This window comes from Typopeltis vanoorti, chromosome 23 (assembly GCF_054136105.1).
Source record: "Typopeltis vanoorti isolate ZY-2024b chromosome 23, IOZ_Tvanoo_1.0, whole genome shotgun sequence".
Taxonomy (NCBI): Eukaryota; Metazoa; Arthropoda; class Arachnida; order Uropygi; family Thelyphonidae; genus Typopeltis; species Typopeltis vanoorti.
Genome location: NC_143571.1, coordinates 81,544,991 through 81,571,616, shown reverse-complemented (window position 1 = coordinate 81,571,616; position 26,626 = coordinate 81,544,991). Strand labels below are relative to the sequence as shown.

Genomic DNA, 26,626 nt, shown 5'->3' with positions numbered 1-26,626 from the left:
CAATCTCCTGGAGTACAGTTCCACCAATGCGATATACTGCTGCTATCCTTTTCACCCCAAAATGCATAACCTTACAATTTGCCACATTAAATTGACATCCATTTTTCCTAGTCCAGCATGCCAAACTGTCCAAATCATCCTGTAAAATTTTGATATCTTGTGCACTCACAATTGCTCTACCCAACTTTGCATCAGTAAACAAGTGAACAGTTCCTCTCAGATCCTTTCCTATATCATTGATGAACAAATTGAAAAGTAGTGGTCCAAGAACAGAGCCCTGCGGCACACCACTAGTCACAAGCCGTCTTTTAGACAACTCCTGAATAAACCACTCTCTGATATCTCTGCATCAACCACCCTCCTATCCATCTCACCAACCCTATATCCATCCCCATATGCTGCAGTTTACTGATTAGAATTCCATGTGGTATCCTGTCAAGGGCCTTAGCAAGGTCCAGTAGGATCACTGTAAACCCAGTACCCTTATCCAGTTCGGTCGTCACTGTTATGAAACGTGAGCAAGTTACTGAGGCATGATCTACCCTTCACAAAACCATGTTGTCCCCCATACAATATTCCATTTTCATCTATCCAATCCTGTATTCTTTTCTTGACTAATTTCTCTAAGACCTTGACAACGATTCCTGATATGCTAATCGGTCTGTAATTTATAACAGCAGTCTTGGAACCTCCTTTATGCAGTGGAACTATTTTCCCCTCTTTCGGCCCCCTCGGTACTAACCCAGACCCGAGACTCAAATTAAACAAAATGTCAAGGATACTGACAATTCTTTAGCCACTTCTCGTATGATACGAGCTGGTATACCATCCAATCCCACAGATGTATTGATATTGAAGTTGTGCAATAGACTACTCAACTCCACTTTATTCACCATAATTCCCTTATAATCTACTGTTTCATTCGTTTCTGCAATGTCACCACCTGGATAATATATTCTTGCAAAGTGCACACTCAGTAACTCAACTATATCAACTGATTCAGTTACCTCCCTACCATTGGCATTCTTTAAAATCATTCTGCCATATACATTTTTCCTTTTACTTGCAACATATCGAAAAAACTGTTTAGGATTCTCTTTAGCCTGCATGGCCAATATTCTTTCGTAACCCTTTTTTGCTTTTCTTACCACACTCGTTACCCTTCTGGATGCGCTTTATACCGTTCATGTGCCTGCCGGTCACCTTTCTACTTAAATTCCCTCCGTAGTTGTTTCTTTCTTGCAGCTCAAGCTTAATGGTGTTATTCATCCATTTAACCCCTACTTGATTTATTATTCGGACTCTAGGTAGTCTTCATGCAAACATTTCTTAACTGCCTCCCATGCACTATCAACTTCTAGTCCTTGCAGTTGTACATGCCATGGCACTGAACCAATCAAACTCCTAAGCTTGTCATACTTTTCCAGCCCAATAATTCCACATGGACCCTGTCTTAATTGTAAATTCCACAACTTTAGCCACCTACCAAGTCAAGACCCTCTGATCACTCTCACCAATTGGTGGCAATGTGGTCATATTTGTTACAGCTAAATCCTCAGATGTAATTACTAGGTCAAGCACTCTCTGCCCTCTAGTATTTTCCATTACATGCTGTTGCAGATAGTTATCCCTTAATAACCGCATAAAATCCAATTCCTTCCTCCTGTGTGTCCTCTCCGCACTCCAATCAATGCAACCATAGTTGAAATCTCCAATAATAATTACCCTCCTTCCACTCATTTCTTCTATTTGCTTGTGCATACTGTCACCACCATCTTTTCCATCACCTAGTCTATAGCAGTACCCAATTGTATATTTTGTTCTGCTAGCCACAATCTCACACCAAATGGCCTTAAATGTGCTCTTGTCCCTATCTTGCAATTCAACTTCTATTTTCCTTGGCTGCAGCTCATCAGCTATCATCAACAATACTCCTCCCCCCATTTTATTTTCCCTGTAATTCCTGAACACACTATACCCATCACATTCAATCCCACTAGCTATATCATCTACAGTCAGCCATGATTCACTAATGCCAATAACCTGTGGTCTGGAAATGCCAACCATGGCCAAAAACTCTTCCTTCTTGTTCCTAATACTCCTAGCATTAGTGTACATGAATTTAAGACCCACATTAGCCCCAACCCTACCTTGATGCCTTATATTAACTATTCCATTCTGATTTGTTGTCCTTATTCGCTTGGGCATATTATACTCATTCGTACATTCAACTACCTCTCTAAGGTCTGTATATCTATTCTCCCCCTTAATAAACCTAGTTTCCCTGATTTTGCACATCCACTACATTCAGCAACACTTTTTCAAGTCTCCTTACACCGTATCCATTCAAATGCAAGCCATCCATCTTATATAGATCCTTTCGCCCATCGAACTCACTCCACACGTCCACAAATTCCACACCACTCGTCATACATAACCCACACATAAAGTCATTTGCAATTATGGCCTTCCTTTTAATCATTTCACTGTCATATCGCAGCAAAAGACTAATCATTCTATAGTTTACCTGACTCACACAGTGCAATGCAATGATTCAGTTCTGGCGCTCTCGAGATAGTTGCCACTCACTAACTCCTCAGTCTAGACCTGCCACGCGGACGCCAGTTCAAATTTGACTGTTTGTTATTCCTAACTTGTTTATATGAGAAGTCTATGTTTTATCTTGCTATTTTTTCCAATTTTTGTGATAATTTATACACCTAAAGAAGTCGACGTTCTGACGAAACTAGTTGTGTTTAATTAAAGCTCTTTTATCTTACCTTATCTCAGTATTCCTAGTCAGTAAAAGTATGATTTTAAAAAATATATATATATAATTCTTACTGCACATATTCTTTAATTTCTAGGTGTAAAACCGAAAAAATTCTATTTAATATCTTTCTACTATAAATGGTACTCCGAATTCGTGTTTAGCTGATTCTTTGAGAACTGTGGAGAAGAAAAAAAAAACAGTGACTTTCCCCAAACTTTGGATTTTTGTTCCAAGTCATCTTGTTTCTTATACTGCCACTATTATCTCCAATAGCAGATACAGTTTTGATGTTCAGTTAGTCTCTTCTCTATAGATGTCAGTTAGTCCAAAGGAAGACTGCATTTTCAAGGCAGTTAGCAAACACCATGTAGAGACAAACCACGAAAGCATATCTTTGGTGGTTGGTAAAATCAAAGCAGTTTTTGCTGATTGTGTGTTGTAGTTAAACTCTTCCTGGTTTCTGAAATCATAGCAAAGAATGCATCTGCTGCCGTTTACTTCTATTGCCACTTTCATTTAAATGTAGCTGGGCATTGATTTCCTAATCATTTGTTCCAAAAATTTCTGACTCAATGGACAGACATCTGAGGCACAGTCTCAGATGTCTGTATTTTGCATAAAGAATGCATATGAAAAAGCTTTGTGCAAGATGGGTGCCGCGCTTGCTCACAGCAGATCAAAAACGCACTCGCATGAAAATCTCTGAAGTGCTTGGAGAGTTTTAACAAGAATAAAACTGATTTTGTGTATCGATTTATTACTATGGATTCACCATTATAAACCAGAATCCAAACAGCAGCCAAAACAGTGGGAAAAAAGCCGGTTTTTAAGAGCCAAGTATACAAAGTCGGTTCCATCAGCAGGAAAGATCATGGCATCTGTGTTTTCGGATGCTAAAGGTATTTCTTATTAATTTTCTTGAAAAGGGTAAAACTATAACCAAGGAATATTACTCCGATCTTTTAACCAGACTAGATGAAAAAATTCTTGAGAAACGACCGGTTTGCAGAAGAAAAAAATCATCTTTCATCAGGACAATGCACCTGCCCACAAGTGTTTTGGCAATGGGAAAATTAAGGGATCTGAATTGTTGGAACATCCACCTTATTCCTCAGATTTGGCTACCTCTGACTTCTATCTCTTCCCAAAACTAAAACTCTTCCTCGCTGGTGTTTTTCTTCAAATCATGAGGTGATTACAGCTGTAGAGAGGTATTTTGCAGATCTTACTGGGAACCACTACAAGGATGGAATAATGGCACTGGAGCACTGCTGGAATAAATGTATTAGTCTTAAGGGCAATTATGTTGAAAAATAAAAATAATTTTGAAATTATAAATTTTCATTGTTAGGCAGAGAATTTTTCAGGCCACCCTTGTAATTATTTTATTTCAACATTATCCCACAATGAGTCTCTGACTCCATGGAGGTTGGATGATCACATCTTTCAACTAAGTTTATACAAAAATTAATGTGATACTAAATATTACATTCAGTTTTTGTAAAATAATTCAAAGTATTTCAAATTTAATGAAACTGAGAGTATAAAAAGCAGCTTTCAGCAGACAAAAAATACAACTATTTGAGTAGGGAAACATCTGTGGCACTGTGCTACCTCCATTACACAAAATTTGCATAAGAGAAACTATCAATAACAAGAACATTTAAATAAGATTTTTTTCCTCCAAAAGAAATTCAGATTTTTACATCCACAGTTCACTAAAACCAGCTGAAGAATACGAGGATCATCATTATCATGTCAGAGATTTAAGAGCATGGGCCTGTTTTATATATTGGAGTGATGACTACTATATTCCAACTTTCTGGTAACCTTCTTTGCTGTCATATATTGTTAAATAACTTTAAAAGCCATTTGATGAACAGAATGCCTAATATTTATGAGGTGGGCTGAAAAGTTCTGATAAACACCTAAAACAAAAAATTATATTAAAGCAACTGATATAATCACAAGAAAGAACATATCTTAAAACCCTTTAACCTCCATGTTTCATCAAATTGTAATAATATGTTCTTTTTCTTTTAGGATATATAAGAAGATATGTCAGATGCATCAATTCCTTCATGGTGATTATCACAACTTTTCAGCACACCCTCGTAATTAATTCTATATTTATTCAATCTGCAAGTACACTAAGGATTTTCCTTATTTACTTTGATCATCATCAAATTCCTGACATGTACCCTCAAGGGGTGTACAGGATATGATAGTACTACATGAAAAATTTACATCATTACTAACTTCCTATATCTACAATTTTCCTCCAAATCAGTCTGTTACTTGTTAAGACTCCAATATTATCATTATCAGATCTTATATTTCTATCGTCCTGGACTGGAGAACTTGGAAGAGGAAGATTAAAGATTGGTGCACCGACCCCGTTTAACATGGGATAAGGCAGAGTGAAAGAAGAAGAAGATATTTCTATCGTCTAAGGCACATTGTACCGTATCAATCCACCTATATCTTGGTCTACCTGTGGGTCATTTTCCTGCCAATCTGGCAGAGAACACTTGTTTTGCTAATCTTTCCTTGCCCATTCTGTTTAAGTGACCATACCACCTGAGATTAGCTCTGCTAATGCACTTCTGGATGCCGACAATGTCAAGTTCTTTCCTAATATCCTCGTTTTTAATATGATATTGCCGTTGATGCCATCTGTTCACGCCTATAATCTTTCTCAGGACTCTCATATCTGCGGTCTCTAGTCTTTGGTCAAGTGTTTTACTTCTGACCCAGCTCAAAGATCCATAAGTTAAAACTGGTTTGAACACTGTCTTGTATATAGCTAATTTAGTTCTGACTAATTTCTCTCATATGAATTTATTCAACTGTTTTCATATCATACCAGCTTTGTTGATTCTGTTGTCTATTTCCATATTTAATTTACCATCTTCAGTAAAAATCGTGCCTAAGTAGGTGAAATGTTTTACTTGTTCCACAGGTTGACCATTCACAACACAATTGACATTTTCAACAATTGTACCTATTTTCATTGTCTTTTTAATGCTGGACTTCATACCATATCCATTACAACAGTGTTATTCAATTTAGTCAGGGACTCTTGCAAACTTGTAGTGGATTTCTTTAGAAGTATAACATCATCTGCATAAAGGAAAGAGCTGACATTAACATCTGCAATTCTGATATCATGTTTAATACCACTTTCCTTCATAATGTGATCCATATAGATAATGAATAACAGAGGGGGTAATGTACATCCTTGTCTCACACCAGATTTAACATTAAACCATCTTCCTGTACTTCCTTCAATTCTAACTGCCAACTTACAACTCAAATACAGACTAAGTATTGCCTGATAAAATGCCACATTAACACCATATAACTGTAGCATACCGAATAGCTTCTCTCTTGGCACCTTGTCATATGCCTTTTCCAGATCGACAAAACATAAATACAGATCTCTGTTATATTCCCATGCTTTCTCGACTATTTGTCGTAAAATGAAGATCTGATCCTGACAGCCTCTATTTGGCATGAATCTAACTTGTTCTTCACTAAGCTTTTCTTCCACAATTCTTCTCAACCGTTTCTCAAGTATGCTTGCATAGATCTTGCCAGGAACACTCAGTAGGGAAATATCTCTGTAATTCTCATATTCAGTTTTATTTCCCTTTTTATATATGGGTACTATTAGAGCTCTACTCCAATCATTGGGAATTCGTCCCTGTGTCCAGGCTTTCTGAACTATGCAGTGCAGCCACTGCAAGACTTTTATACCACCATATTTCAGCATTTAAGGTCTAATATCATCTACTCCTGCTGCCTTTCCACATTTCAAGCCTTTGATGGCTTTTTCTACTTCAAGTATGGATATGTATTCCTGACTGTATGCCTGTTGAGTTTTTTACCACTGTGCTATCACTGCTTGTTTCATTTTGCAATTTTTCGAAGTAATTACTCCATACTTCAATGATATCTTTTTATCCTGTTTTCATGTAATCTTTATCATCTCTAACTAATTTTACAGTACTCTTTCCTCCATTTCTAAGCTTCTTCAACAACATCCAGAATATCTTACCACCTTCTTGATATTTATTTTCTATGTTCTTGCCAAAGTCCTCCCATGACTTTTGTTTAGCTAGTTTTACACAGTGTTTAGCTTTCTTACATTTGTCTCTGTATTCTCTAAGAGCACAAGCTGACTTACTTGCCAGAAACTTTTGATATGCTTTCTATTATTTCCTTCACTGGCTCTTTAACTTCCTGTGTCCCCAATGGAGTTCTGAGTTTTCTATCCTTGCAGACAATCTCACCACATGCCTCTCTGGCTGAATCAATCAGGGTTTTCTTCAAGGCTTGCCATTGGATCTCCAAGGTTTGGTTCCTGTTCTCAAACTCTTTCATTTTTCCTTCAATAATCTTTGTGTATTTTAGTCTACAGTTCACATCTGAGAGCTGCTCAACTTTTATTTGCTTTAAAACTTTCTTTTACATGTAATTCTTTTCAATACGAAATTCAATTTTATCCTGCTGAAGACTAAATAGTGATCACTTCCAATTTCAAATCCTCTGTACACTCTGGTGTCCTGCACCAGGGAGAAAACATCACTATCAACAATAACATAGTCAATGAGACTTTTCTTATTCCTTGCCTCTTCTCTCCATGTGGATTTGTTACATTTTCATGTTGGAACATGGTGTTAGTAATAACCAGTCCATGTCCTGAGCAGAAATCCAACAGGTATTTGCTAATGTTGCTGACTTTTGTTGGAGAATAAAAAAGGCACTGGTGAATTTGTTTTTGTTTTTATTATGAAATATTCATTGAGTTTGGATAACATTTCAACTGAATTCTTTCTTTAATATCCCATAAAAGATTTTTTCCCCTCTTTTAAGAAATCTTTTCACCTAATACCCCTAACCTGTTCATCCACATGTATTATAATAAATTTAGTTTAATCCTTTATCCAAGTGTGAGCAAACAAAGTTTGCACCTGAAAGTATCTTCAGGACTGGGATAAGGTGGTACAACATCGGGCAACTCATTGCAAAGGTGGAGCAAAAGCTAACATCACTCCTATCTCAATATCTCCCATAATGCAAAACACATCTCCTTGTGGATATGTATAATGTTATGCATTAAGAGAAGGGCCACTACTCAGAGTAGTTTCGACCTTTATTGAGGTCTCTTCAGTGGGAGCCAGGCCCAAGTGGAGATACCACGCAGAAGCTTTAGCAAGGTCATCTCTACCTATAGGAGTTGCCAAATGGTGTGCCACTTTTTATTAAATTACTCCGGATTTAGAGAAAGATGTTGAAAGTTTATTATTCACTTGGTTAGACTATAATAAATTTAGTTTAATCCTTTTTGCACCTGAAAGTATCTTCAGGACTGGGGTAAGGTAGTACAACATTACTACCTTACCCCAGTCCTGAAGATACTTTCAGGTGCAAACTTTGTTTGCTCACACTTGGATAAAGGATTAAGCTAAATTTATTATAGTCTAACCAAGTGAAAAATAAACTTTAAACATCTTTCTCTAAATCCAGAATAATTTAATAAAAAGTGGCACACCATTTGGCAACTCCTATAGGTAGAGATGACCTTGCTAATGCTTCTGCCTGGTATCTCCGCTTGGGCTTGGCTCCCACTGAAGAAAACTAGTCTGGGTAGTGGCCCCTCCCCTAATGCATAACATTAGACATATCCACAAGGAGATGTGTTTTGCATTTTAGGAGATACTGAGATAGGAGTGATGTTCGCTTGCTCCACCTTTGCAACGAGTTGCCCGATGTTGTACTACCTTACCCTAGTCCTGAAGATACTTTCAGGTGCAAACTTTGTTTGCTCACACTTGGATAGAGGATTAAACTAAATTTATTATAGTCTAGCCAAGTGAAAAATAAACTTTAACCACATGTATTATAATCAGAATATTTTTTTCAGTAAGCAAAGACTATTGCATTGAGGTTCTCCCTTTCATCTGTTCCAAATCCATTTTTTTGTAGAATTTACAAACAAGATTCAAAAATCTGCTTCACTTCATCAACAACAAAGCAAAGAAAAGCCAACAGACTGATTGCTTTGTAATGTGATATCGTCTTAACTCATCTCAATAGTATGTTGAAATGAAATAGTATCAATAAATTCATACGAATTCCTCTCTCTCATATATATGTGTGTATTAAATATTTCAAATAAACGAGACATGCATTATTTAATTACAATTATACACACAATTATGTTTTTCTTGTCAACATATGACTAATGTAATACTATGCTCCTATGTATACAACAGCATGCATAAAACTTCTGCTTGTACAGAGCAATCAGCAAGTTGAAATGTGTATATTGCATTATCCAAAAAAAAAAAAAAAAGATACCAATAATTTATTATTATTAATTATTTGTATGCTACTGGAAATCTGCTAACTTCAAGTAAATTAAACAATCATACAGTTTGTTGAGTTTCAGTTGGTTAGAAAGTAAATTACACTTGCCAAGAAATTATATTGTTGTTAATCCTTTACTCAAGTGTAAGCAAACAAAGTTAGCAGGTGAAGTGTTTTCACATCCATTGCCAATGTGTAAACGTTCTTTGCTTACAAAGGACCGAAAAAGCTCCATGTTTGGTCTCTAGAGCAGAGTTTCCAAACAATATAAAAAACCAATTTTAAAAAAATATATAAAATTAATAAAAATGTAAATTAAAAAAAAAAGCATAGTCTACCATAGTATGGATGCACTGTAGGGTTATAGATGCCTTTCATGGGTGGGAGCCACATAAAAGTGTTACTGGACGATATGGTTGTTCGTGAATTTTAGTGTTTATCTGCCTCTTGCCTTTTAAGTGTGTAGGTGCACTTTCCTATATACAATTTATTAAAATAAAAGCTGTGCAAATACAGTACATATTAATTGAAAATAAAATAATTTCTTAGAATTTGTCAGCTATATAGCTAGAATCATAACATTGTATATTATATGCAATAAACTTACACAACATTATGGCAACTGTCTTTACTGCATTTACTGAGCCAGCACGTTTTATCATTAGTTTGGTGAATAAAAATTATTACTCACCAAATAATTTTTAGTTGGTGAGTAAAAAAAAATCAGAACAATAGAAGAGTTTCAGCTTAAATATCATGTAATTTATATAATACTGATTTATAAATAGTTTTTTGGATTCTTATCTTATCACATCTGTTGGAATTGCTACTCATGACGAATGTCTGTTTTTTCAATTATTACTGCTTTTGTTGTAATGGAATATGACCAATGAGAGGATAGGGCACGCAAGCATCATTTAATATTTAGAGCAGTGTTTCTTAAACTGTGTTCTGTGAATTCTCCATAATTCTGCAATGTTTATAACTAGTATCAGATGTTGTTTCTGAAACATTTATAGAACAGTTATGTTTTCAATTTTTATGGCTATTTTGCCTATTTTTCTTTAGGAGTACCCTCCCTTTTATGATATCACTGGCTTTTTACTCAATTTTTTTGGGCATTATTAATATTTTAAAGACAGATACATGAAGCATATAAGGAAGGAATAATTTTGGACATACCTTTATAGGATGTTCTTGGTTGTCTTCTTTTGGAGCAGCATTAGGTGTATAGTGATAAACATTTATATACCACAGCTGAAGTATGACAGAAACGAAGTGGAGGGGACGGGCAGAAATGTGGAGATAGATGTGGGGAAATTGTGGATAAAACAAAAAGGTATGTGAATGGGCTGTGAATTCTTTGAGAAGAAGGTGAAAGATAGAATATTTTTAGGCGAAAGGAGAAGGATAGAATATGATGAATCAAGATTAGGGTGGGAGTAACGAGGTGTGAGCCATACTAACTGTCATCTTCGGAACTTGTGAGAAAAGTGGAGTCTGACATGTCAGCTAAGTGTTTTTGTTTTCACATTGGTCAGAATTTCGACCTATCAGAGTAACAGTAATGTTACTTTATTATGCGTCATGTTTCTTTGATTAAAATATTTTGCAGATTCACTGTTATAATCCCTTTCTAATATTGAAAGTTTATTTTTCACTTGGTTAGAATATAATAAATTTAGTTTACTCCTTTATCCAAGTGTGAGCAAACAAAGTTTGCACCTGAAAGTATCTTCAGGACTGGGATAAGGTGGTACAACACCAGGGTGACTCCTTGCAAAGGTGGAGCGAGCTACCAACACTCCTATCTCTATATCAAATGTTGTCGCACTGATTAGATCGTCGGCTTGTCGAGAGCTCCTGAAAAGATTAGTATTATTTTGTGTTAACATTAGATATTTTACTAGAATTTTAAGTAGTATTGTTTGCTTTTTGTTTCTTGGTGTGTCTGTACAATTTTTGCATGTTTTCTGTTATTTTAATTATTATTTTTAAGAAAAGATAGCGTACACATGGCACCGATAAAGAAGAAAATGGCGGCCAGATCGCCATGTTTGTTTAAGAGTTTTGATGTAAACGAATTTATGCAATGTGCTGTCTGTGAGATGTATGCCTTGCGAAGAGCGGTGGGAGTCTGGTTAGAAAGTAATAGTGGAGTTAATATGTGTAAAAAGTGTAAAGAGAATGAGGACTTCAAGCATGTTTCGTGTGTCGAGAGCGATATCGTGAACGATAGTCAGAATGTAGAAAATGGCGGTGTGCTAGAGAATTGCGTGGTAGTGCCAGATAGGTGTGAGAGCGTCGCCAAAAATGTAAATTAAGGTAGAAACACAGAAAGAATGGATGATTTGATCGATAATGAAAATGGTGAGATAAATGCGAGTAGTGAAATTGCCCATTTGAATGGTGCCATACAGAGCTAAAAGACAACTGGAGCGTATGGAAAAATGTGTGTTGAACGTACCGACAAATAACCGGCGGAAGTCTGTGATGGCAAATAATAGAATGTTCACAAACGTCAATAAAATGAAGGAGCGAGTGCTGTATAGGGATTCGCTATTAAGAGGCGTAATAATTGAGAGTTTAACGAAGTCATACCAGCCGGGTGCGAACATAAAGGACGTCAGCGAATCTATTCGACTGCAAAAACAGAGGGTGAAAGAGATGATAATCGTGGCAGGAACGAATGATTTGAAAGAGGACAAAATGGAAATGATAGAGGATGTGAGGGAGTTGTTTGAGGTAGCAAAAGAGAAGAGTGAGAGAGTTAGGATGGTGAGTATCTTACCGCGGTATGACAGTGAAGTGTTTAGAAGGAGGGCCATAATTGCCAATGACTTTATGCGTGAGTTATGCATGGAGAGTGGTGTGGAATTTGTGGAATGAGTTCGATGGGCAAAAGGACTTATATAAGATGGATGGATTGCATTTGAATGGAGTTGGTGTGCGGAGACTTGAAAGTGTTGATGAATGATGTGGAAGTGGATGTACAGACTCAGGGAAACTAGATTTATTAAGGGGGGGGGAGTAGATATGCAGACTTTAGGGGAGCAGTTAAGTGTATGAATGAGTATATTATGCCCGAGCGAGTACAACGGACAACAAATCAGAATGGGATAGTTAGTATAAGGCATCAAAGTAAGGATGGGACAAATGGGCTTCTGCGATTCATGTACATTAATGCCAGGAGTATTAGGAACAAGAAGGAAGAGTTTTTGGCCATGGTTGGCACTTCCAGGCCACAGGTTGTCGGTATTAGTGAAACATGGCTGACAGAAGATGATAAAGCTAGTGGGATTGAATGCGACGGGTATAGCGTGTTCAGGAGTGACAGGGTGAATAAAAAGGGGGGAGGAGTGTTATTGATGATAGCTGATGATCTTCAGCCAAGGAGTATAGAAGTTGAACTGCATGATGGGGAAAAAAGCACATTTGAGGCTGTTTGGTGTGAGATAGAATCCAGCAGAACAAAATATACAATTGGGTGCTGCTATAGACCGGGTGATGGAGTGGATGGTGGGGATAGTATGCATAAGCAAATAGAAGAAATGAGTGGAAGGAGAGTAATTATTATGGGTGATTTCAATTATGGTAACATAGACTGGAAAGAGGAGAGGGCACATGGGAGGAAGGAATTGGATTTCATGCGGTTATTAAGGGACAACTATCTACGGCAACATGTATTGGAAAATACCAGGGGGCAGAGAGTGCTGGACCTAGTAATTCCAACTGAGAATGTGGCTGTAACGAACATGACCATGTTGCCACCAATTGGTGAGAGTGACCATAAGGTCATGACTTGGGAGGTGGCTAAAGGAGTCGAATTTACAATTAAGACAGGGTACATGTGGAATTAACGAGCTGGTAAGTATGACAAGCTTAGGTGTGTGCTTGGCTCAATGCCATGGCATGTAAAACTGCAAGGGCTGGATGTTGATAGTGCATGGGAGGTGGTTAAGAACTGTTTGCAGGAGGCAATGGTTGACTGTATACCAAGAGTCCGAATAATAAATCAAGTAGGGGTTAAATGGATGAATAACACTATTAAGCTTGAGCTGCAAAAAAAGAAACAATTGTGGAGGGAATTTAAGGAGAAGGGTGACCATCAGGCGCAGGAACAGTATAAAGCTCAGGCCAGGATGGTAAGAAGGGTGGTAAGAAAAGCAAAAGCAGATTACGAAAGGAAATTGGCCACGCAGGCTAAAGAGAATCCCAAACAGTTTTTTCAATATGTTGCAAGTAAAAGGAAAAATGCTCATGGTAGAATGATCTTAAAAAATGCTGAGGGTAGGGAGGTATCCGAATCAGTCGATATTGTGGAATTACTGAGCGAGCACTTTGCAAGAGTATATCATCCAGGTGGTGACTTTGCAGGAATGGAAGAACCAACAGCTTATACTGGAATTGTGATGAATGAAGTAGCGGTAACTAGTCTATTACAGAACCTCAATGCCAATACATCTGTGGGATTGGATGGTATACCAGCTCATGTCGTAAGTGAAGCGGCCAAAGAATTGTCAGTGCCCTTGACCATTTTGTTTAATTTGAGCCTCAGGACTGGGTCAGTCCAAAGGGGGTGGAAAGAGGGGGAAAATAGTTCCACTGCACAAAGGTGGTTCCAAGGCTGCTGTTAAAAATTACCAGCCAATCAGCATAACAGGAATCATTATCAAGGTCTTAGAGAAAATAGTCAAGAGGAAAATACAAGATTGGATAGAAGAAAATGGGATACTGTATCAGGGACAGCATGGTTTTGTAAAGGGTAGGTCATGCCTCAGTAACTTGCTCACGTATTATAACACAGTGACGGCTGAACTGGATAAAGGTAATGGGTTTACGGTGATTCTACTGGACCTTGCCTTTGACAGGATACCACATGGAATTCTAATCAGTAAATTGCAGCATATGGGAATGGACATAGGGTTGGTGAGATGGATAGGAGGGTGGTTGACGGAGAGATATCAGAGAGTGGTTTACTCAGGAGTGGAGTCCACAAGACGGCCTGTGACTAGTGGTGTGCCACAAGGATCTGTTCTTGGACCACTGCTGTTTAATTTGTTCATAAATGATATAGGAAAGGATCTGAGAGGAACAGTTCATTTGTTTGCGGATGATGCGAAGTTGGGTAGGGCAATAGTGAATGCAGATGACGTCAAAATTTTGCAGGATGATTTGAATAGATTGGAGCTCTGGGCTAAGGAGAATGGATGTCAGTTTAATGTGGCAAAATGTAAGGTTATGCATTTTGGGGTGAAAAGATTGGCGGCAGTTTACTGCATTGGTGGAACCGTACTCCAGGAAATTGATAAGGCATGAGATTTAGGAGTGTTGGTAGATAAGGAATTGAAATTTAGGGGACACATTGCAAAAGTGGCCAAATCAGCTCATCAAATCACTTGGTTGCTGAAGAATACGTTGACAAGCAGGTTATTGTTCCTCTGTATCGAGCCTTGATAAGACCCCATCTAGACTACTGTCCTCAGATTTGGTCACCTAGGTTTCTTCTTGATGGGGAGGAGGTGGAGAGGATCCAGAGGCGAGTGACCAAGATGATAGCAGGTCTGTGGAATGAACCGTATGAGAACAGGTTGAGGATTTGTGGGTTGCAAAAATTGGTTGATAGGCGGAGGAGGGGAGATATGATTGAGACATTCAAATTACTGAAGGGTTTCTATAAAATTAATTCAGAAGATATTTTTGAGAACAGGGCTGGTTGTGGGAGGACTAGGGGACATCCATGGAAACTGGGAAAAAGTGTGGTTAGTAAAGGTGTTAGAGCTGGGTTCTTTACTTTTAGAGTAGTGAATGAGTGGAATGCGCTCCCTGAGTCTGTGGTGGATGCTGTGACAGTGAGTGAGTTTAAGGCGAGGTATGATAGATACTGTATGAATGTCAAATAGTTGTGATGAATATGATTTGGGGCCTCCCTCAAATCATATTCATCGGGCAACTCCAGGGAGTCTAATGACTCCCTGGAGTTGCCCGTAATAATAGTAATAATAATAGTAATAGTAATGATGCAAAACACATCTCCTTGCGGATATGTCTAACTGACTGGTATCTCCACTTGGGCCTGGCTCCCACTGAAGAGACCTCAATAAAGGTCGAAACTAGTCTGAGTAGTGGCCCTTCTCTTAATGCATAACATTAGACATATCCGCAAGGAGATGTGTTTTGCATCATGGGAGATACTGAGATAGGAGTGTAGGTAGCTTGCTCCACCTTTGCAAGGAGTCACCCTGGTGTTGTACCACCTTACCCCAGTCCTGAAGATACTTTCAGGTGCAAACTTTGTTTGCTCACACTTGTATAAAGGATTAAACTAAATTTATTATATCCTTTCTAATAATTTTTACGATAATTTTTAAAGGAAAATATTTGTTTTTTCTTTTTTTTTTTTGCAGAGGTTCTACAAAAAAGATATCTTTTTAAGTGAGGTTTCAAAGAATTTAAGAAACAGTGCTTTAAAGAGCACTCAGCTGTACTGTGAGATAACCAATTAATCACAACATGGCAACCTAAAATAGATATGTAGCAAGCAGCAGTAACAGCTTATTTCTTAGTGTTGAAGTATGCAAAATCTAACCCATTAATAGTGGATATTAAAACTTTTAAGTTAAGAAAGACAGAAGTATTTATTTTTCCAAAATACTTCTTTATATTGATTCTAATCTAAATATTTTTCAATTGTTTGTCTAAGTTGTATCACATCACTTGGCTCTGTCCGTCCAGCAATGTTTGGGAGAATTAAATTCAGAAATACACCAATGTACTTATATGTGTACACCTAAGTGTTTCATTTTATCAAATTTTTATGATACTGAATGTCAATGTTTCTAAGAGCAGATAAGAAATTGTTTAATTCTTTTCCCCCCATAAAGGTGATTCAAGATGATATCTGTTAAATTTCAACCAACTAAAACAGCAGTTAATAAGGATTTTTGGTCTAAGGATGATGGTTCATTTGAGGCTATCTAGTTTGAGAGAGAGGCCAGGTAATGCTCAGAAAGGTGTGGAAGCCATGCATCAACTAATCAGCAAAATGGGTGAAGGATATGTAACTGGTCTAATTATGGGCAATTTCGTTGAAAGTTTCTTTTTCACTTGGTTAGAGTATAATAAATTTAGTTTAATCCTTTATCCAAGTGTGAGCAAACAAAGTTTGCGCCTGAACGTATCTTCAGGACTGGGATAAGGTGGTACAACACCAGGGCAACTCGTTGCAAAGGTGGAGTAAGATACTAGCACTCCAATCTCAGTATCTCCTATAATGCACAACACATCTCCTTGCGGATATGTCTAATGTTATGCATTAACGGAAGGGCCACTACCCAGACTAGTTTCGAACTTTATTGAGGTAGAATGGGAGTTCATGTCTTTCATCATTGGCCTTTGGAGAATAAAGCATACTGAGGATCAGCAGACAGTAAGAGAGGAGGATAATGCAAGAGAGAGTAGGATAGTAGGAAGTAAAAGATGCCTCGTTCAACCTGTTTAGCCGTTTTAGGCTAATTGGTCTGTAATACAATCTCAATTTAACTGTTCAAAAAAAGGTTAACCATAAAATTTTGTCTAAAGTTCGCATTTAAATTTATCCAATTTAATGATTTAATCAGGTGTCGATGTAGGATACGTTGACCCTGTTTTGGAACAGTATTTTACAGTTTAAATGTTTGTTCGTAATTTTTCTTACTAAGTATAATATCCTTATTTGTATTCTGGGTAATTAAAATTAAAATTTACTGCCGTTATTGAAACTCTAAGGATTTATGGTCCAAACTGGATATATAAATTTACCATAAAATTCGAACTGAAGGTCCGGACTAGATTTTTTTTTTTTTTTAAAGGACTTAAGGTCTGGTAAGTTGAAATGAATAAGAACGTTTTGAAGAACTTGCAGATCTGGTAGCATTGGGACTTAAAATGGGGTAGAATCTGGCCCGGGAGATGCCGCTCACAGGGAGCGGCACTGCCTCGCTGTAAGCCTTCGCAGACCGGGTTCTCAGATCTACCCCCCTTATTTGGAGTAAGAGAATCCGTGTCAGCGAACGCTTTGTGGCGAGGAAGGACAGAATAGTTATTACTTTTCCTAGGGAGAGTCAGGTGGGGTTTTGTAGATTCTAAAGATATATACAGGGCTTGATGCGTCCCTGTATGAGAAAGCATATTTTCAGTGGTTTGCAGTATTTGTTCACAAATTTAAAGTCTCCTAGTAAATGTCTCTCTTGTGGAAGAAATTTAGGTAGATAGAAAAAAAAAAACCTTTCCTTATTCTTGCGTACATTAAATTTGCGTCCTGTACCTGGGATTTTTTCCGTACCTTCCAGATGCGATACTTTAAGATGTTAATTAAGAAGATAGCGAACTGTAGACGTACGACCAATTCTAGTGACAGCATCGGGATTCCCAATGCTGCGCTCAGCCTTTGCCAGATGCATTGGGCTGGTGGGCAAAAATAAAAAAATAAAAAAAATGCTCCACCGTTTCCACGCCTCGGCAGACATTACAGAAGGGGTTGCACGGACTGGGTACATACCTGGATTTAACCTCTTTCACCGGAAGCCGCCCGCCAGGCGAGATCCCGATGAAAACGCTGTCCCCGGCTATTTTTAATATTTCTAAAAAGAATTTCGTTGTTGGTCCTGAGATTTGGTATATCATGCCTGGAGAGTTGGAAGAAATCCCAGTATACTGCTTTGGGTTTGTGTGTGAGGATTTCTGTTCCTTTGTCTCTGAGTGTTGTGAGCGATTTCACTAGTGTGCGGTACCACTTAGGCACAACCACAACCCTTGTGCGGGGTCCAGCATAGTCCGTGATCCCAAAGAAGGGGAGGAAAAATCCTATAAAATATCTAATGAGGAGGCCTAAAGTGGGGTTTGAGTTTAAAGTCTTCTGTACGGCTTTGATTGTGTTTGCATGGAGCAAGGTTTTGAGATCGGGCAGAGCGTACCCCCCCTTCTTCATGTTTTAGTTGTAGGTATTGTTTTTTTACCTCGTGTTTTTTCTCATTCCAGAAGAAGTCTATGAGTTTTTTTGATAATTGATTTTCTTGTGGCAGTGTGATGCCTGTGATGTTGACTGTGTGCATCAGCATTGGGGTAATGATTTCTCTTATTACTGTGGCTCTGCCATAAAAGAAGAAAAAGGTTGGTTTGAACAGCTTTAGCCTTTCCATGCTTGTTTCCTGTAATTTTTGAGTTGGTAATGCTAGGGTCTCGAAAACGGAATGCCTAGTATTGTTAGGAGCTGCATATGCAGCGTTAAACCGTAGGGAAATCCAGTGTTATGGAAATTTCCAAAACTTTTGATTTTAGATTTTTGTGCATTAACTCGGAGACCACTGACTATGCTGAAGTTTTGCAGTATGTCAAGATAGATGCAGATGGACTCAGAATCTCTGAGTGTAGCCACTACATCGTCTGCATATGCCACTATTTTGCATTGTCTGGAGACTTGGGGCAGTGGAATACCGTTAATTGCGGGGGTGTTCTCAATTCTATTGATAAGGGGTTCTAATGCTAGAGAAAAGAGGAGGGGGGTTAACGGGCAGCCTTGCCTAACCCCACTCTTTATGCGGATCGGTTCTATCAGAAACCCATTAATAGACAGTTGTGTCGAGGCCTCCACATACATATTTTTAATTGTACGCCAAAGTCTCGAGCCCACTCCTATTTTTTTGAGGGTGTCCTGCAAGTACATGTGGTTGACGCGGTCAAACGCTTTTTCCAGGCGGGTGGAGAGAAGGGCCAGGGGGTATTTTTTTTGCTTGGCCAGTCTGAATAGGTCTCTTAACAAGAAGAGTTTAAATTCCATAGATCTACCTGGGATTCTGTAGACCTGTGAGCTTGTTATTATATTTTCTATTCTGCCCTTAATGCACGTGCAGATAATTTTTGAGAAAAGCTTGTAGTCTAAATTGGTTAAAGAGATCGGATGCCAGTTATTTGACAAAGTCCGATCTTGGTCTTTCTTGAGGATAAAGATTGTATAGCTCTTAACGAATTCCTCAGGAATGTTTCCCGAAGGGAGGAATTCGTTGAAGATGTGTACTAATGCTGGCAGTGCAAAATCCCAGATAGATCTATAGAATTCTATCCCCAGTCCGTCTAGCCCTGGGGTCTTTTTTGTCTTAATCGTTTTCCACGTTGCCTTTATTTCCGCCGCAGTTATCGGCCTGTCATGCAGGGCACTAAGATGATCGGGAAAACGTTTGACGTCCCATTCGCTGAAGTCATCCGTGCCCTGCTGGTCAAAGAAGATGCCGAGATACTGCTGATGAAAATGACGGAGTATTTCATGGGTTGAGTTTAGAATCTGGCCCTTCTCTTCGATCTGATAAATCGTTCTCTCGTCATTTGCAGCCACCCGTTGTTGATTGTAGAATGCGGTGGAAGGCGTTTCCAAATTTCTGAGATAGAGTCTCATTCAAAAGTCGAGGTCCTCGACGCTACTCTGCTGCTCTTGCTGCAGCTCTATTTCTACTTGTCTGATAAGATCTCTGCAGGGAACTCCGCTCCGTTCGTTTATCTAGTACCAGCCAAGTTCCCTGTAGAGATCCCTCAGCCGTTTACGTTGTTGGTAGTCCCTTTCGCACCAACAGTTTTGAAACAGTTCCTTAGCCTGCCACTTGAAGCGCAGCCAGTTTTCCCAGTCCCAGTTGGTGTTTGTCCATCTGTCACAAAGGTTCTGTAGCTGGTCGCTAAAATGACTGGGAAAGGTAGGGGGAGCCTCCAAGGACCTCTGGCTGTTTCCATAACATCTGGGAGTGTGATTTTGAATATGACTATTTTGTGGTCTGTTGACATGTTGGGTATCACGGTGTGACGTATCTTCTGAACACGTTCCAAGTTTTGAGATATGTACACCCCGTCTAGTCTCGTCGATATCTGGCCATGGTAGAGGGGTTATTCCGCCTCCAGACATCGACGAGGTCAAAGTTTACACAACATCGTTTTAAGGCGGCAATGCCGCCAGTTCCGGTATTTGCATTCCCGCCCACTTTGTCTAAACGTGTGTCTTCCACACAATTCCAATCTCCAGCTACTATGAGGTGGTCTGCTCCCAGGAGATAGTTTTCAAGGGCAGAGAAGAAACCACTTCTGTGGTGTGGGTTGTTCTGGGCATAAACTGCAACAAGTCGGATGGTATGGCCACTGTACTTCCAGTCCACCGCTACTAGATGTCCTGTGGCGTCTTTCTTGATGTTGAAGAACCACCCCCGCGATTGGGGGGTGAATTAGTATCCCCACCCTTCGCGAGTGCACGTCCCCGAAGCACCGGTAGCTGGTGACCGGGTAGCTTCTCGAGAAGTTCTCCACGTCCCAATGCTTATAGAAATGGGTTTCTTCGATCAGGAGGATATTAATTTTGTGCGTTAACATTAGCTTCCAGACAGCGCTTTGCGCAAAAGGGTTGTGTAAACTGTTAGTGTTTAGAGTGGCAATTTTAAATTCCATGTTGGTGTTTAGAAGAAGGGGGGCTTTCATCTGTTCATGGGTCTACGTGAACCACATCTGGTTCTTCGTCAGAGCTGTTTGTACTATTTGCGCCCGTATCAATAACGAGGTTGCCTTCATATTCCATATCTGTGTCGCTGGCCATGTTCGTTCTGTGGGTATGTGTTTGGGGTTCTGTAGGTTCGTTTGTTAGTGAGGAAGGGTTTTCCGGCCTTGTTGCATCTACGTGGAGGGGCTTTGTGATAGGAGTGTTGGTAGCTTGCTCCACCTTTGCAACGCGTTGCCCTGGTGTTGTACCACCTTATCCCAGTCCTGAAGATACTTTCAGGAGCAAACTTTGTTTGCTCACACTTGAATAAAGGATTAAACTAAATTTATTATACTCTAACCAAGTGAAAAATAAACTTTCAACATCTTTCTCTAAATCCAGAGTAATTTATTAAAAAAGGGTGGCACACCATTTGGCAACTCCTATAGGTAGAGATGACCTGCTAATGCTTCTGCCTGGTATCTCCATTTGGGCCTGGCTCCCACTGAAGAGACCTCAATAATAGGACCTAAAGGAGAGTTTCAGTTCCAGATCGAAGAGAAAAAGCATTTTGGTGTTGCACTACCCTAAGGATCAGGTAGACAGCCTGTGCCTTTCAGTCCAAAAGAAGATCCAGTTCCAGCGGCCCGAACAGAGAGCTCCATGCTCAGGTTCTACCGTAGTATCCCAGCCTTGGTAAGACCTCTTTTCTCTTTATTTGTTGTTTTATCTTTCCCTTCCGGTATCTCTTTGCTTGCCACGAGGAATGCCCAGCGTTCCTTGACTTTGCCCTCCTTTACATCCCCTTTCTACAGCCAGTAGTTAGGAATTTCTTTAACAATGCCGCTTTTTTTGCCCAGAACTAGGACGTTCTGTATCGAGGTCAAGCAGCCCGTAAACGAGCAGGCGTTAGTAAAAGTTCTGATAGAGACAGTAGGGGCGGAAAACATATACGATTTCACACCATACTCGACGGAGAGATTTCAAATCATGGTCAAACACGACCAAACAAGAATGAAATTATTAGAGGGTTTCCCTTGTATGGGACAAACAATCAAGCCTTGTTTAGTAGGGAGTCTACACAAAACATTAAAAATAACCAGATTTCCCCTAGAATACCTGGAGAATGAAGCTGACATCAAGAAATTCTTTAGCCAATGTGGTGAAATTCATGATATCAAAGCAATCGAACATGCAGAATACAAAGGCTCGAAAACAGGTGAAGTAGAAATCCAGATGGATATGAATACAGAAGTTCCCAACTTCGTTTTGTTGGGCCAAACAATTGTTATGGTCAACTACCCAGGTGTTAAAAGATTGTTCTTTTGATGTGGCTCTGATAAACACCTCGGGGTAGATTGCCCGAGAATACAATGTAGAAACTGCAAATCACCGAAGCACAAATTAGAAAGCTGCACAGAACCTTGTCTTAAATGTGGGAACTAGACCCACAAAGTTGCATTCAGAAGTAATTGGAGGGACCATAACACCTCAGGTTTTCCCGTGGCTACACCCACGGGAAAATATGAGGCATTAAGAAGGAGCGATTTTCCGGAGTTCCGCCACAGGGGCAACAGCAGAAAACATAACCTCCACAAAAACCCCAATGGGTAAGATACCCAAGGCAACCCGCCACACGAAGGACAAAACCGCCAACATCAAGATTGCATACATCGAAATGCGCAGGAAAGAGGAAGAAGTTGTCACAACCAGCGCTCCAACAAAGCACACAAGAGAAATAGAAACAGAGGAAAAGAAAAAAGCTAAACAAAGCAGCCTACTGTCATTGGAGGACGAATCAGATAACACCCAAATTACAGGCCAACGTGGAGCAACAGGCACAAAGCCCCTCGACATAGACGCAACAAGTCCTCCCCTGATAACAAACGAACCTACAGAACCCCAAACACATAACCACGGAATGGACATTGGCAGCGACACAGATATGGAATATGAAGGCAACCTCCTTATTGATACGGACGCAAATAGTACAAACAGCTCTGACGAAAACCAGATGTGGTTCATGTAGACCCACGAACAGATGAAACCCCCCCCTTCCTTTTAACATCAATATAGAATTTAAAATCGCCACTTTAAACACTAACGGTCAACGCAACCCTTTTGTGCAAAGTACTGTCTCGAGGCTAATGTTAACACACAAAATTAACATCCTCCTGATCCAAGAAACCGATTTCTATAAGCATTGGGAGGTGGAGAGCTTCTCGAGAAGCTACCCGGTCAAGAGCAACTGGTGCTTCTGGAACGTGCACTCGCAAGGGGTGGGGATACTAATTCTCCCCCACCAATCGTGGGGGGGGGGGTTCTTCAACGTCCAGAAAGACGCCACAGGACGTCTAGTAGTGGTGGACTGGAAGTACGGTGGCCGTACCATCCGACTTGTTGCAGTTTACGCCCCAAACAGCCAACACCACAGAAGTGGTTTCTTCTCTGCCCTGGAAAACTATCTCCCGGGAGCAGATCACCTCATAGTAGCCGGAGATTGGAAATGTGTGGAAGACACACGTTTAGACAGAGTGGGCGGGAATGCAAATACCGGAACTGGCGGCACTGCCGCCTTAAAACGATGTTGTGTAAACCTTGACCTTGTCGATGTCTGGAGGCGGAAAAACCCCTCCAAAGTAGAGACAACGTGGTGCCGCAGCCAGATATCGACGAGACTAGACAGGGTGTACATATCTCAAAACTTGGAACAACATGTTCAGAGGATACGTCACACTGCAGCACACAGCATGTCAACAGACCACAAAATGGTCATATTCAAAATCACACACCCAGAAGTTATGGAAATAGCCAGAGGTCCTTGGAGGCTCCCTCCTACCTTTCCCAGTCTTTTTAGCGACCAGCTACAGAACCTTTGTGACAGATGGACAAATACCAACTGGGACTGGGAAAACTGGCTGCGCTTCAAGTGGTAGGCTAAGGAACTGTTTCAAAACGGTGGGTGCGAAAGGACCTACCAACAACGTAAATGGCTGAAGGATTGAGCTCTACAGCCAAGTTCCCTGTAGAGCTCAAGCTCTACAGGGAACTTGGCTGGTACCAGATAAACGAACAAAGCGGAGTTCCCTGCGGAGATCTTATTAGACAAGTAGAAACAGAGCTGCAGCAAGTGCGGCAGAGTACAGTCGAGAACCTCAGCTTTCAAACGAGACTCTATCTCAGAAATTTGGAAACACCTTCCGCCGCATTCTACAATCTACAACGGGTGGCAGCAAATGACGAGAGAACGATTTACGAGATCGAAGAGAAGGGCCAGATTCTAAACTCAACCCATGAAATACTCCGTCATTTTCATCAGCAGTATCTCTGCATCTTTTCTGACCAGCAGGGCATGGATGACTTCAGCGAATGGGACGTCAAACGTTTTCCCGATCATCTTAGTGCCCTGCATGACAAGCCGATAACTGCGGCGGAAATAAAGGCAACATGGAAAACGATTAAGACAAAAAAGACCCCAGGGCTAGACAGACCGGGGATAGAATTCTATAGATTTATCTGGGATTTTGCACTGCCAGCATTAGTAAACATCTTCAATGAATTCCTCACTTCGGGAAACATTCCTGAGGAATTCGTTAAGAGCTATACAATCTTTATCCCCAAGAAAGACCAAGATCGGACTTTGTCAAATAACTGGCATCCGATCTCCTTAACCAATTTAGACTACAAGCTTTTCTCAAAAATTATCTGCACGTGCATTAAGGGCAGAATAGAAAATATAATAACAAGCTCACAGGTCTACGGAATCCCAGGTAGATCTATGGAATTTAAACTCTTCTTGTTAAGAGACCTAATCAGACTGGCCAAGCAAAAAAAATACCGCCTGGCCCTTCTCTCCACCGACCTGGAAAAAGCGTTTGACAACGTCAACCACATGTACTTGCAGGACACCCTCAAAAAAATAGGAGTGGGCCCGAGACTTCGATGTACAATTAAAAATATGTATGCGGAGGCCTCGACACAACTGTCTATTAATGGGTTTCTGACAGAACCGATCTGCATAAAGAGAGGGGTTAATCAAGGCTGCCCACTAAGCCCGCTCCTCTTTTCTCTAGCATTAGAGCCCCTCATCAAGAGAATTGAGAACACCCCCGCAATTAACAGTATTCCACTGCCCCAAATCTCCAGACAATGCAAAATACTGGTATATGCAGACGATGTAGTGGCTACACTCAGAGATTCTGAGTCCATCTGCATCTATCTTGACATACTGCAAAACTTCAGCATAATCAGTGGTCTCCGAGTTAAAGCACAAAAAACTAAAATCAAAAGTTTTGGAAATTTCCATAACACTGGACTTCCCTACGGTTTAACGCTGCATATGCAGCCCCTAACAATACTAGGCGTTCCGTTTTCTGAGACCCTAGCATTACCAACTCAAAAATTGTAGGAAACAAGCATGGAAAGGATAAGGCTGTTCAAACCAACCTTTTTCTCCTTTTATGGCAGAGCCACAGTAAGAAGAGGAATCATTACCCCAATGCTGATGCACACAGTCAACATCATGGGCATCACACTGCTACAAGAAAATCAATCATCAAAAAACCTCATAGACTTCTTCTGGAATGAGAAAAAACACGAGGTAAAAAAAGAATACCTACAACTAAAACATGAAGAAGGGGGGTACGCTCTGCCCGATCTCAAAAGCTTGCTCCATGCAAACACATTCAAAACCGTACAGAAGGCCTTAAACTCAAACCACACTTCAGGCCTCCTCATCAGATATTTTATAGGATTTTTCCTCCCCCTCTTTAGGATCACGGACTATGCTGGACCCAGTGCAAGGGTTGTGCCCAAGTGGTACCACACACTAGTGAAATCGCTCACAACACTCAGAGACAAAGGAACAGAAATCCTCACATACAAACCCAAAGTAGTATACTGGTATTTCTTCAAACTCTCCAGGCGAGATACACCAAATCTCAGGACCAACAACGAAATTCTTTTTAGAAACATTAAAAATAGCTGGGGACAGCGTTTTCATCGGGATCTTGCCTGGCGAATAGCCTATGGGCAGCTCCCAGTGAAACAGGTTAAATCCAGGTATGTACCCAGTCCATGTGACCCCTTCTGTGATGTCTGCGAGGCGTGGAAATGGTGGAGCATTTTTTTTATTTTTGCTCACCAGCCCAATGCATCTGGCAAAGACTGAGCACAGCATTGGGAATCCCGATGCTGTGCTCAGTAGACGTACGACCTCACTAGAAGATGTCGTACGTCTACAATTCCCTCCACCGGTCAACAAGACCTAAAAGTTCGCTATCTTCTTAATTAACGTCTTAAAGTATCACATCTGGAAGGTACGGAAAAAATCCCAGGTACAGGACACAAATTTAATGTACGCAAGAATAAGGACAGGTTTTTTTTTCTATCTACCTAAATTTCTTGCGCAAGAGAGACATTTATTACTTTAAATTTGTGAAAAAAAACTGCAAACCACCAAAAATATGCTTTCTCATACAGGGACGCATCAAGCCCTGTATATATCTTTAGAATCTACAAAACCCCACCTAACTCTCCCTAGGAAAAGTAATAACTATTCTGTCCTTCCTCGCCACAAAGCTTTCGTTGGCACGGATTCTCTTACTCCAAATAAGGGGGGATAGTTCTGAGAACCCGGGTTGCGAAGGCTTACAGCGAGGCGGTGCCACTCCCTGTGAGCGGCATCTCCCTGGCTAGGTTCTACCCCATTTTAAGTCCCAATGCTACCAGGTCTGCAAGGTCTTCAAAACGTTCTTATTCATTTCAACTTAACGGACCTTAAGTGCTTTAAAAAAAAAAAATCTAGTCCGGGCCTTAAATTCGAATTTTATGGTAAATTTATATATCTAGTCTGGACCATAAGTCCTTAGAGTTTCAATAACAGCAGTAAATTTTAATAACCTGGAATACAAATAAGGCTATTCTATTTAGTAATAAAATTTACGAACAAACATTTAAACTGTAAAGTATTGTTCCAGAACAGGGTCAAT

At 39.9% G+C, this 26,626-nt stretch overlaps 1 protein-coding gene across 1 annotated transcript in view; it reads right to left on the bottom strand.

Annotated features, from left to right (window-relative positions):
• LOC150094036 (F-box/LRR-repeat protein 18-like) overlaps positions 1-26,626 on the bottom strand; it is a 148,217-nt gene that overhangs the window by 107,058 nt on the left and 14,533 nt on the right. Inside the window, exon 2 of the transcript XR_016550316.1 lies at positions 9,487-9,624. The gene's annotated coding sequence lies outside the window, so the exon portion shown is untranslated. The remainder of the gene's footprint in view (positions 1-9,486; positions 9,625-26,626) is intronic.